Genomic DNA, 10,070 nt, shown 5'->3' with positions numbered 1-10,070 from the left:
AAGACCCATTTGCGACCAAGCTTTAACTTCCTGACTGATGTCTTGAGGTGTTGCTTCAATATATCAATATATATATATCATTCCTCGTGAAGCCATCTATTTTGTGAAGTGCACCAGTCCCTCCTGCAGCAAAGCACCCCCACAACATGATGCTGCCACACATGTGCTTCACGGTTGGGATGGTGTTCTTCGGCTTACAAGCCTCCCCATTTATCCTCCAAACATAACAACGGTCATTATGGCCAAACAGTTCTATTTTTGTTTCATCAGAAGTACGATCTTTGTCCCCATGTGCAGTTGCAAACAGTAGTCTGGCTTTTTATGGCGGTTTTGGAGCAGTGGCTTCTTCCTTGCTGAGCGGCCTTTCAGGTTATGTCGATATAGGTCTCGTTTTACTGTGGATATAGACCCTTTTGTACCTGTGTCCTCCAGCATCTTCACAAGGTCCTTTGCTGTTGTTCTGGGATTAATTTGCACTTTTCGCACCAAAGTATGTTCATCTCTAGGAGACAGAACGCGTCTCCTTCCTGAGCGTTATGACGGCTGCGTGGTCCTATGGTGTTTGTACTTGCGTACTATTGTTTGTACAGATGAACATGGTATCTTCAGGTGTTTGGAAATTGCTCCCAAGGATGAACCAGACTTGTGGAGGTCTACAATTTTTTTCTGGGTCTTGGCTGATTTCTTTTGATTTTGTACCACATCTGTCATTAAGATATACTAATGCTTGTTTCCATCATATCTTCCACAATCTTAACATTAGTAACTACATGTGTGCTTTCCCATAAACTATTATGAGTATTAAAGTCACCACACCATATCTCTCTAGAGCCCAATTCTCTTGATATTTCATCAAACATCGCTACAGATAGTTGACGACAAGGGTTGTACAAATTGTGTAACTTAGTATTTCTACCTGCACTGTAGATTTCCACCATCACACATTCAGTTATATTATAATATTGTAGCGACCCGCACAGTGTTATGTGTTAGGCTAGTAGGTGGTTGTGTTGTACGTACCAGTAACCAGTGTTCGCGGGGTCCGACATGCCAATCAACCTGCTTTTTGCCAATCACGGGAATGCCTGGAATGTTCTGATGACGGGCATCTTGGCGGTTGGTAGTGTGGCGTGGAGGGGGGTTGAGCAGGGGGATGGAGCATTGGAAGTTAAGACCAGGTTTAGCCTTTGTTCTCTCTTTTACGTCTGGGCTTCACAAGAGAAGGTCACGATTGGCTTGTGGGTTTCATTTATTTGGCGTGGGCTACGGCCAAACAGTAGCCTGTGTAAAGTTGGTTTAATAAACCGTCAATTCGTAAACTCAATCATCTGTCTGGACAATTGTTCCTTTATGATCTAGTCAGGTCATTACAATATACAACACCTTCTCTTATGAACATAGCACAACCACCACCTTGTCCAAATTTATATGTCACATCTGACTGAACAATTACCAGAAATAATAAAATGAAGATGTAGTCTAAGCCATGTTTCTAAAACACATCTCACTTCAGGTTTGATCTCTAAATCTATGACATATTTCTTAAACTCCTGCCTGTTAGCAATAAGGCTTCTGGCATTCCACTGAAGGATAAGAAAAACCATATCTCTACTTATCATACTGAGACATTCCATCATTAGTATTATTGGGAGTCAACATTTCAACAATCATGGCGACAGTAACATCTGTTACTCCTAAAAAACTGTTGCTGCTTCCACAATGATCTTCAACTTGACAGTTATTCTGTCCACAAACGCAGTCAGGTTGATAACAATGAAGGCTATAAAGTAAATCTGACTAACAATTAAGGTGTCCTTTGAAACGACACATTTGTGAGAGCAAGATTTCTGAGCAGATCTCGTATCCGTGTCTGGATCTGCACCTGGCATCCACCAAAGGCTGCACTGTGCCCCCCCGCACAGTTTATACACTGCTCAAAAAAATAAAGGGAACACTTAAACAACACAATGTAACTCCAAGTCAATCACACTTCTGTGAAATCAAACTGTCCACTTAGGAAGCAACACTGATTGACAATAAATTTCACATGCTGTTGTGCAAATGGAATAGGCAAGAGGTGGAAATTATAGGCAATTAGCAAGACACCCCCAATAAAGGAGTGGTTCTGTAGGTGGTGACCACAGACCACTTCTCAGTTCCTATGCTTCCTGGCCGATGTTTTGGTCACTTTTTAATGCTGGCGGTGCTTTCACTCTAGTGGTAACATGAGACGGAGTCTACAACCCACACAAGTGGCTCAGGTAGTGCAGCTCATCCAGGATGGCACATCAATGCGAGCTGTGGCAAGCAGTGGCAAGAAGGTTTGCTGTGTCTGTCAGCGTAGTGTCCAGAGCATGGAGGCGCTACCAGGAGACAGGCCAGTACATCAGGAGACGTGGAGGAGGCCGTAGGAGGGCAACAACCCAGCAGCAGGACCACTACCTCTGCCTTTGTGCAAGGAGGAGCAGGAGGAGCACTGCCAGAGCTCTGCAAAATGACCTCCAGCAGGCCACAAATGTGCATATGTCTGCTCAAACGGTCAGAAACAGACTCCATGAGGGTGGTATGAGGGCTCGACGTCCACAGGTGGGGGTTGTGCTTACAGCCCAACACTGTGCAGCACGTTTGGCATTTGCCAGAGAACACCAAGATTGTCAAATTCGCCACTGGCGCCCTGTGCTCTTCTCAGATGAAAGCAGGTTCACACTGAGCACATGTGACAGACGTGACAGAGTCTGGAGACGCCTATATCTGCCGTTTTCATTACACATATCGCAAATGTTTTTTATTGCGACATTGCTTTTGTCGAATAAACCCGGGGTCAATGGACAATGGGCTGATACCCCATTTCATGGGTGCACAATCCATAGGTCAGGCTGTACAGTGCATATAAGTAGCCAATGCCCCCAATGCTATTCTGAATTCAAACACATCTACAGTACGATTTTAACTGATGTTTACATTTTGTTTTTCAAATTAACTTAGAATGTAATAGGAAAGTTGGCAACTTAGAACGTCTTTTGTTTGATTTCTATAACACTATTCCAACCTTGTTTAGCACTTTCGAGTCCAATGGTGGCATGATTCCACTATTTTTATCCGTTTGCATCAGTTTCAAATAGGAACTTTTATTTTGAAGGCGATCCGCTGATTCCACAATTGTTGCTCACGCTAATGTTGTTCACGACACACACGTATGAACAGTGGCCTACACACACAGGGCTCTTCCGGCTGTAGATAATCCTCCTCCCTTTTCCCTGCACGCATTCCAAATTAAATCATGAAGGGATTGTAGGCTACGAGAAGCAACGGGCTTTGACAGCAGCTAGGAAAAACTGCGAGCAGCGACCATTCAGGAGATATTAATTCAGGAGATAATTGTTAGGTTATACAGATGGATAGGCTATTTACAGCGTTTTAAGGAACCGGTTCGCTTGACGAGTGGATGCGCAATTTTAAACACTTCCTTGAAATGTCACAGAATGTCATCATCGCCAATCTTGAATCGCATATCTTCCTTGGCTTCGTGAAAGAAATTTAGAGAGAAAGAAACGACGATTATTTTCACAAGCAATTTACTCTTATTCTTTCAAGCAGGATGGTTTCATACAGTTTAATATTCACTTTGGTTATTGCTGCGGCATGGAAAGTTATAGGTGAACCACAAACTGTGTCTTCACCCGCAACGCAGTTAAATTCAACACCAACCCCCCATGGAGGGGATTTATCAAATAATATCACAGATCATGCACAGACCGAATCAAGAATTTATTCAATATTACAATATCTTCCGACTCTTAAAAATATTGTAATTATTATCTGCGTGCTAACAGCTGTTCTCATCACGTGCTTGGTCATCAAAGTGATCAGGTAAGCTGATTTATGTTTACACCATACCAATAACTATAGCCAACTGAATTATCCTAATTAAATAGTCCCTGTGTAATATGCTATACTATTCTTATAAGACAACTAATTTGAGCATTCATAAAGATCCTCCTTATTGATTATGTCGTGCAGCATGTAATAGGAAAGTTGGCAAGTGGGGGATGTGTTCTCTATTGCAGCAACTATCATATTGTGTCAGTAATTGCTGTTGGGAATATCTAAATGTTAAAATATCTCATGTTAAACACCACTACATTAGGCTACGTCAGCAATGCCATAATCACTTCCCACACCAGGTGGGCAGCAGGCCTAGCTCCTAGAGTGTGCAATGTGTGTGGCAGGTGGGCAGTAGCTCCTGGAGTGTGCGTCTCTCCTTTATTTTCAAGTTTTCTACTCCGCTAGCCAGCACCTCACCTAAATAGGTGTGCTGTTTCTTTTTCTTCTAGATTGGGCAGTAGGCCTTAACCACAATACACCGCATTAATCCTGTCCATATGGCAAAACAGCCATGTCAGCTTCTGCTTGGTTCAAGGTGAGCAACTACTCCACACCTCTTGTCTCATTATCACAACCCTTCTCTGGTTTGTCATAGATCTGGAAGGAGAATAAGGAAAACACGAAAGTATGACATAATCACTACACCAGCAGAGCGAGTAGAGATGGCTCCTTTGAATGAGGAGAATGAGGAAGAAGAGGACTCCACCCTCTTTGATGTCAAGTACAGGTAGGTAGGTCTGTTATGGGTCTACTCGTATTAGTTCCAGGCATCCTAATCCCAACGTGACCATGCTATCCAATCCCTGGACAGCAGGGCCTCTGATTTTTGAATAGATTAAAACCTAAACGTCCCTTATTTATCATCAATGTTTAATACTATTATATTTTCTTATATAGGGTGGAATTTGGGACAAAATATCCAAAGGAACGTATCAGAGAGGAAGTAGGTCTACAATCTACTTTTGATATTTTGTCTCCAATTCTGCCCTGTATAAGAACCCACACCACATACATTTATTTCAGTGTAATTGATTAACTCATTAGATTAAAGTTATAGATATGCTTTTGTCCCATCCATGAATGTGCAACTTCCTCAGAGGCATGTTCTGTTTGTAATGCAAAAAGGATGTGTATTTAGGCCCTTTTTCATACCATCTCAGTTTAAAAACATAAGGACAAAATTAGAGCATACAGAAATGTTATATTGGCTTTTTTGTGTAATCTCCACTACTTTCATTGCCAGTGCTTAAGCGTAATTAAACATTTTACAAGGTTACAATAATTGTTTTCCCTTATATGTTTCATCATTAAAGGTTTTCTGTGCGGAACAGCCACACACGTTGCTTTTGCCATAATTGCACATTTAGAAAAGGTTTGAACCCGGGATATTTAGATTTGAGACTGTCTGCTTAATAAATACAAAATTACGATGAACATGAAAGTGGGGAACTGTTTGAGCTCAAATGTATCCGTTCAATATCATCCATCTGACATGGTTTGGGAAGTTCTTAATGTTGACTGAACCTATGGTGTTATTTCAGGGTAACGTAATTACTAGCTATAAGCTAAGAAATAACATGCAACAATTGTAATTACATAGTAATAACACAAATTACATGTCTGTTTCATTGTGATTCAACAATACAAGAACCACTATGTAATAATTAGTACCAGCTAGCCTAGAACCATGTTACCAAATTCTTTGAAGTACTACAAAGTATCCATTGTTACTAAAATACCAGGGGAAATGGAAACAGTACTGTACAGTAAAGTCACATGCTTTCATGTGTTGCAACATTTCAGGTGTTAACATTAGGGTTCTCCCTTCCGTCCTTTCAATTGTTCTTTGACACGGTCACAGCTTCCTGTGATGAAGATATGGGCTCCTGTTTACCTGACATTCTATGCTTATAAGTCAAACTCTCCCATACCCAGTGGACAGCAGACTTACAAAAGCAAACAGCGGAGTGGTAAATCAATAGCTAGTATTTATAAACATTGTTTTTCTCCTGTAAGAAGGTTTATTTGAAACCTGGTAGCTTATGTTGATTGAATAGGAAGCCAGGTCTGTCTGATTCTACACTATTCACAATTTAGCACCATTTCACACCAACCTATAAATGCACATTTCTATGTAGACTACTGTAATTATGTATTGTCATTTGTTTTTTTAGGTGAACGCCAGCATTAAACAGAGGATGATGGATTTTAATCCCACCATTTTCTCCAGTGGGAACACAACCCAAGGATATGTGGCCTAATGCAGTCTCCTGATGTCTTCAGTGTTTGGTAACTTTTGTAAAGTCTAGTCAAGTTTCCGATCTCACCGATATTTGCAGAAAAGGTTACCTCTGTGGTCTGGTATTCTAGAATGTATTCTGATTGTAAACATGCTGTATTTACAATCCTTTTGTACACATCAGACACTTCCAACACAGAAGGTTCCTCTTCAGAGGGATGTTGCCAATAGATTGTGAATTGGGGCGAGCTCAGTAAATTTGAATCTTCTTGAAGCAAAAATAAAATACATAGAGAACATTTGATGGCTTTTGCTGTCTGCAAGGCAATCCTTTTGCCGTCCTGTAATGCTTATGGTATATTATTCACTGTAATAATATAAGATACAATCCTCAGAATAATATTTATATAAATACTTATTTACTCGTCTGTTGCAAAGATTATTTTAATTGTCTTATTATTCTTATTCCAAATATTACACTAACCACTCAAATGTGCATACACTGTATACTGTCTGAGGCTTTCTGTCCTCTGTCTCATAGTTTGTTTGGGTGCATATTTTTACTGTATGTGTTTGAGTCTCCCATTTTGCTGCTATCTCTAACCTGGGGTTGGATAAGGTTTCTAGTGCATATGTTTGGTCACAATGACAAACAAGTATATTGAAGAACAGGTCATAGAATATACTTTGTAGGATTTTGGAAATACATGTACGTTTCTCAAAGTTGGATTGTAAAATATATCAATGTATATTTGAATATACAAACAGTATCTCATTTTTTTTTTACCATTATTACCTTGCCAGACATGTTCCGAGACCGGGTCATTGGTGTGTTCTAGTGAATGTAATTACACATAACAGGCAAATCCTGGTATTGCTTACACAGGCTTATTAAAAATGGTAACCGTAACCCAGGACCTTCGTGGCATGTTCCACATTTACTCACAACTTGTGGAATTAATTATTTGATTGGTTCCATGCCACATGCGACTAGACTGATGTGTGATAGATATTTATTTTAAGTGAAGGAATAATCATGGATAACTAACTACTCTTACAAAATGAATGCTTTTAAGCTGTTGATAGAAGAAATAGTGTGAGGAGGGGGTTATGACTGTTGTAATATAAATGTATGCAGATTACTTTCAAATGAAATTGGCACCTACCTCTTTCCTGTAATAATTAAGAAAGTTTAAACCCCGAACAACGTCCCACCATTTAGACAGTTGCAGTAAAATAAACTGACCAATGGACTGGCAAACTTTGTATAAAGTGCATGGTTTTTCTATTTCAAAATAGAAGCAATTGAACAGCCAATGTGTATGTACAGTGCCTTTTAATTGGACCATACATCAGTAAATGGAATGCATGCTTTCACATTCAAAAGCTTTACATTAGCCTACCCCTACAATTAAAACACATTGTTGGACAAAAGTTACCCATCAACTCAGGTATTTCAAGGCACCTGTGACGTGTCGCTCTAAATAGTCTAATACACGAGGAATACTTTTGATTGAAACAAAAGTACATGTTTAAAGAATAATTTAATATGAAGAAATAACTCAAAGAATCATTCCATCCTTAGATAATGTGGTCTTTAGGTCCTCTGGAAATGTTGTGTAGTAATATAAAAAACATGTTGAATCCCTAATGTCACCTTGTCTTTTTAACCAGTTTTGTTATCTGAGAGTACACTATCAACTAGAGTACATACGGGGGTTTCCAGGAAACTCAAATTAATTCCATTTGAACTATCTGATAAGTAACACCATTAGAGGAACTTAAAACGTTCTGTTCAATCTTTCTATGCCACATTGTCAGAGAGCACATTATGATTTTAAGCTGTTAACTTGTTTTCCATTTAGATTTGTATTTTTCAGCCTGCAGTTAAAATAAATTACTGTTGAAGATTGACAGTAAGATTCAAGTTTTCCATTGTATACAAATGTAAAAAAACTTGAGTCCAGTTTGGATTATTATTTTATGTTTCAGTCATCAGATGATTTTTATTTAGGATATTTTGAGTGTGATTTAGTTAATTCTGTCGTTTTCAATAATGTACAGGTAGTCTTGTTTCTTTGATTGTATTCTTGATATATTTCTTTTAGATGCATTGTTGCTAAAACATTTCCACCTTCCTCATTTCTCTCTTCTGCAATTGATTTCTTCTACAAAATCCACTCTAAAAGGATAATAGTGTGAATGTTTCTGATCTTCAGTGCAGTGTTTGAATGTACAAGTAATTTATTTTGGGGTTTATGTCTCGTAACAATATTCATTTGAACTTTATTGAGAACTTTTATTTGAAATGAATATTCTGGTTAAGGCAGCTTTCCCTCTGGTAAATGCAATCAAAGCTGTCATACTATATCTAGATCATTGCTAATTACCCTCATCTCAACTCTAAGCCAAAAATGCCTAAGTGAGAAAACCATTGTTTAATGCTTCTTTTGAAGAATATAGAAAGCATGTCTAGCTTGGTTTTTCTGTCACAGAAAATGTCACTGTAGAGTTAACTACCAACTGGCTGGCTCCATGTTTTTTTTTCCAAATAAAAGTACTCTCCCTCACCATCAACCACCCACCTCCTGTCTTGGTCTTGTTGAATAATTTTACTGAAGTGTGACATTTGCACTTGGTCAGTATTAATTTTTGCTAAGCCCTTTTGGCTTTTGGAGTTCCATATGAAGTCATGGTTGTATATCAGCAGTACTCTCCGGCCTTCTATTGGGACCCTATAACGATGTTTTACACCTTTCTGCAAACTTTTCTCCTTCCTGTAACATGCACACAGTTCCTTTGATACTACAGATGTACTTTCTATGCACTTCCTGTTTCAATCACTGTAAAAGGCAAAAGGTAAATTACATTAGCCTATTTCAAGAAAGATTTCATTGTTTTAGTATGGTGTCCTTCCAAAACAAAAAGCACTTTCAGATCCAACACAATAATTTACATAAAATAAATGTTAAAATTCTAAGGATATATAGCTCAGACAGGAAAAACCTCAATATAGAATACCAAAGAATAATCATTAACACATTTTGACTGCAGGATATGTAAACATCTCTTCAGACTGTCCCATAAGCTGTGACCCCAAGGCCGTTTCAGGGGTAATTAGTTTAGTGGTATTGGTCACATACTGTTTCTATTTTTGCAAAACACAGACTTTCTTTTATGAAAAGATACGTTCATTACTCCGGAAGGCCCACTGACATCTAAAGTAAGACTATGTCTATTTTTAACTGGAAGTGTAATAAGAGCAACATGTAGTTCTACAGAAGCATCATGTCAAAACAACATTTTTCTACAGCCAGATCACGTGTGAGAGCACAAGGCTGCTTATTGGACTTGAGTAAGCCACACGGAATATTTCTGATAGTTCTTGCTCTTCCATATATTTTATATAATCTCATCCCATTCCTTTACTAGATTGTGTGTATTAGGTTGTGGAATTGTTAGATATTACCTGTTAGATACTGCTGCACTGTCGGATCTAGAAGCATGAGCATTTCGCTACACTCGCAATAACATCTGCTAACCATGTGTATGTGACCAATAACATTTGATTTGATTTCTAGTAACTTCTACAGTGTCTTCAGAAAGTATTCACACCCCTTGACTTTTTCCACCTTCTGTTGTGTTACAGCCTGAATTTAAAATGTATTACATTTAGATTTGTGTCACTGATCTACATACAATACCCCATAATTTCAAAGTGAAATTGTTTGAATATATACATTTTTTTTTATAAATCTGAAATGTCTTGTCAATAAGTGTTCAACCCCTTTCTTATGGCAAGCCTAAATAACTTCAGGAGTAGAAATGTGCTTATCAAGTCAGATAATAAGTTGCATGGACTCACTCTGTGTGCAATAATGGAGTTTAACATCATCTCTGTACCATACGCATACAGATAATTGTAAGGTCCCTCAATCGAGTAGTG

At 38.6% G+C, this 10,070-nt stretch overlaps 1 long non-coding RNA gene across 1 annotated transcript; it reads left to right on the top strand.

The window, feature by feature from the left end:
* Positions 1-4,522: 4,522 nt before the first annotated feature.
* On the top strand, positions 4,523-8,701 carry LOC135509356 (uncharacterized). Its single transcript, XR_010450922.1, has 2 exons — positions 4,523-4,612; positions 6,060-8,701. It is a non-coding gene; the product is annotated as an uncharacterized LOC135509356 (long non-coding RNA).
* The last annotated feature ends 1,369 nt before the right edge of the window (positions 8,702-10,070 follow it).

This window comes from Oncorhynchus masou, chromosome 22 (assembly GCF_036934945.1).
Source record: "Oncorhynchus masou masou isolate Uvic2021 chromosome 22, UVic_Omas_1.1, whole genome shotgun sequence".
Lineage (NCBI taxonomy): Eukaryota > Metazoa > Chordata > Actinopteri > Salmoniformes > Salmonidae > Oncorhynchus > Oncorhynchus masou.
Note: the sequence above shows the minus strand (reverse complement) of the source record. Positions and strands in the feature narration are given on the sequence as shown.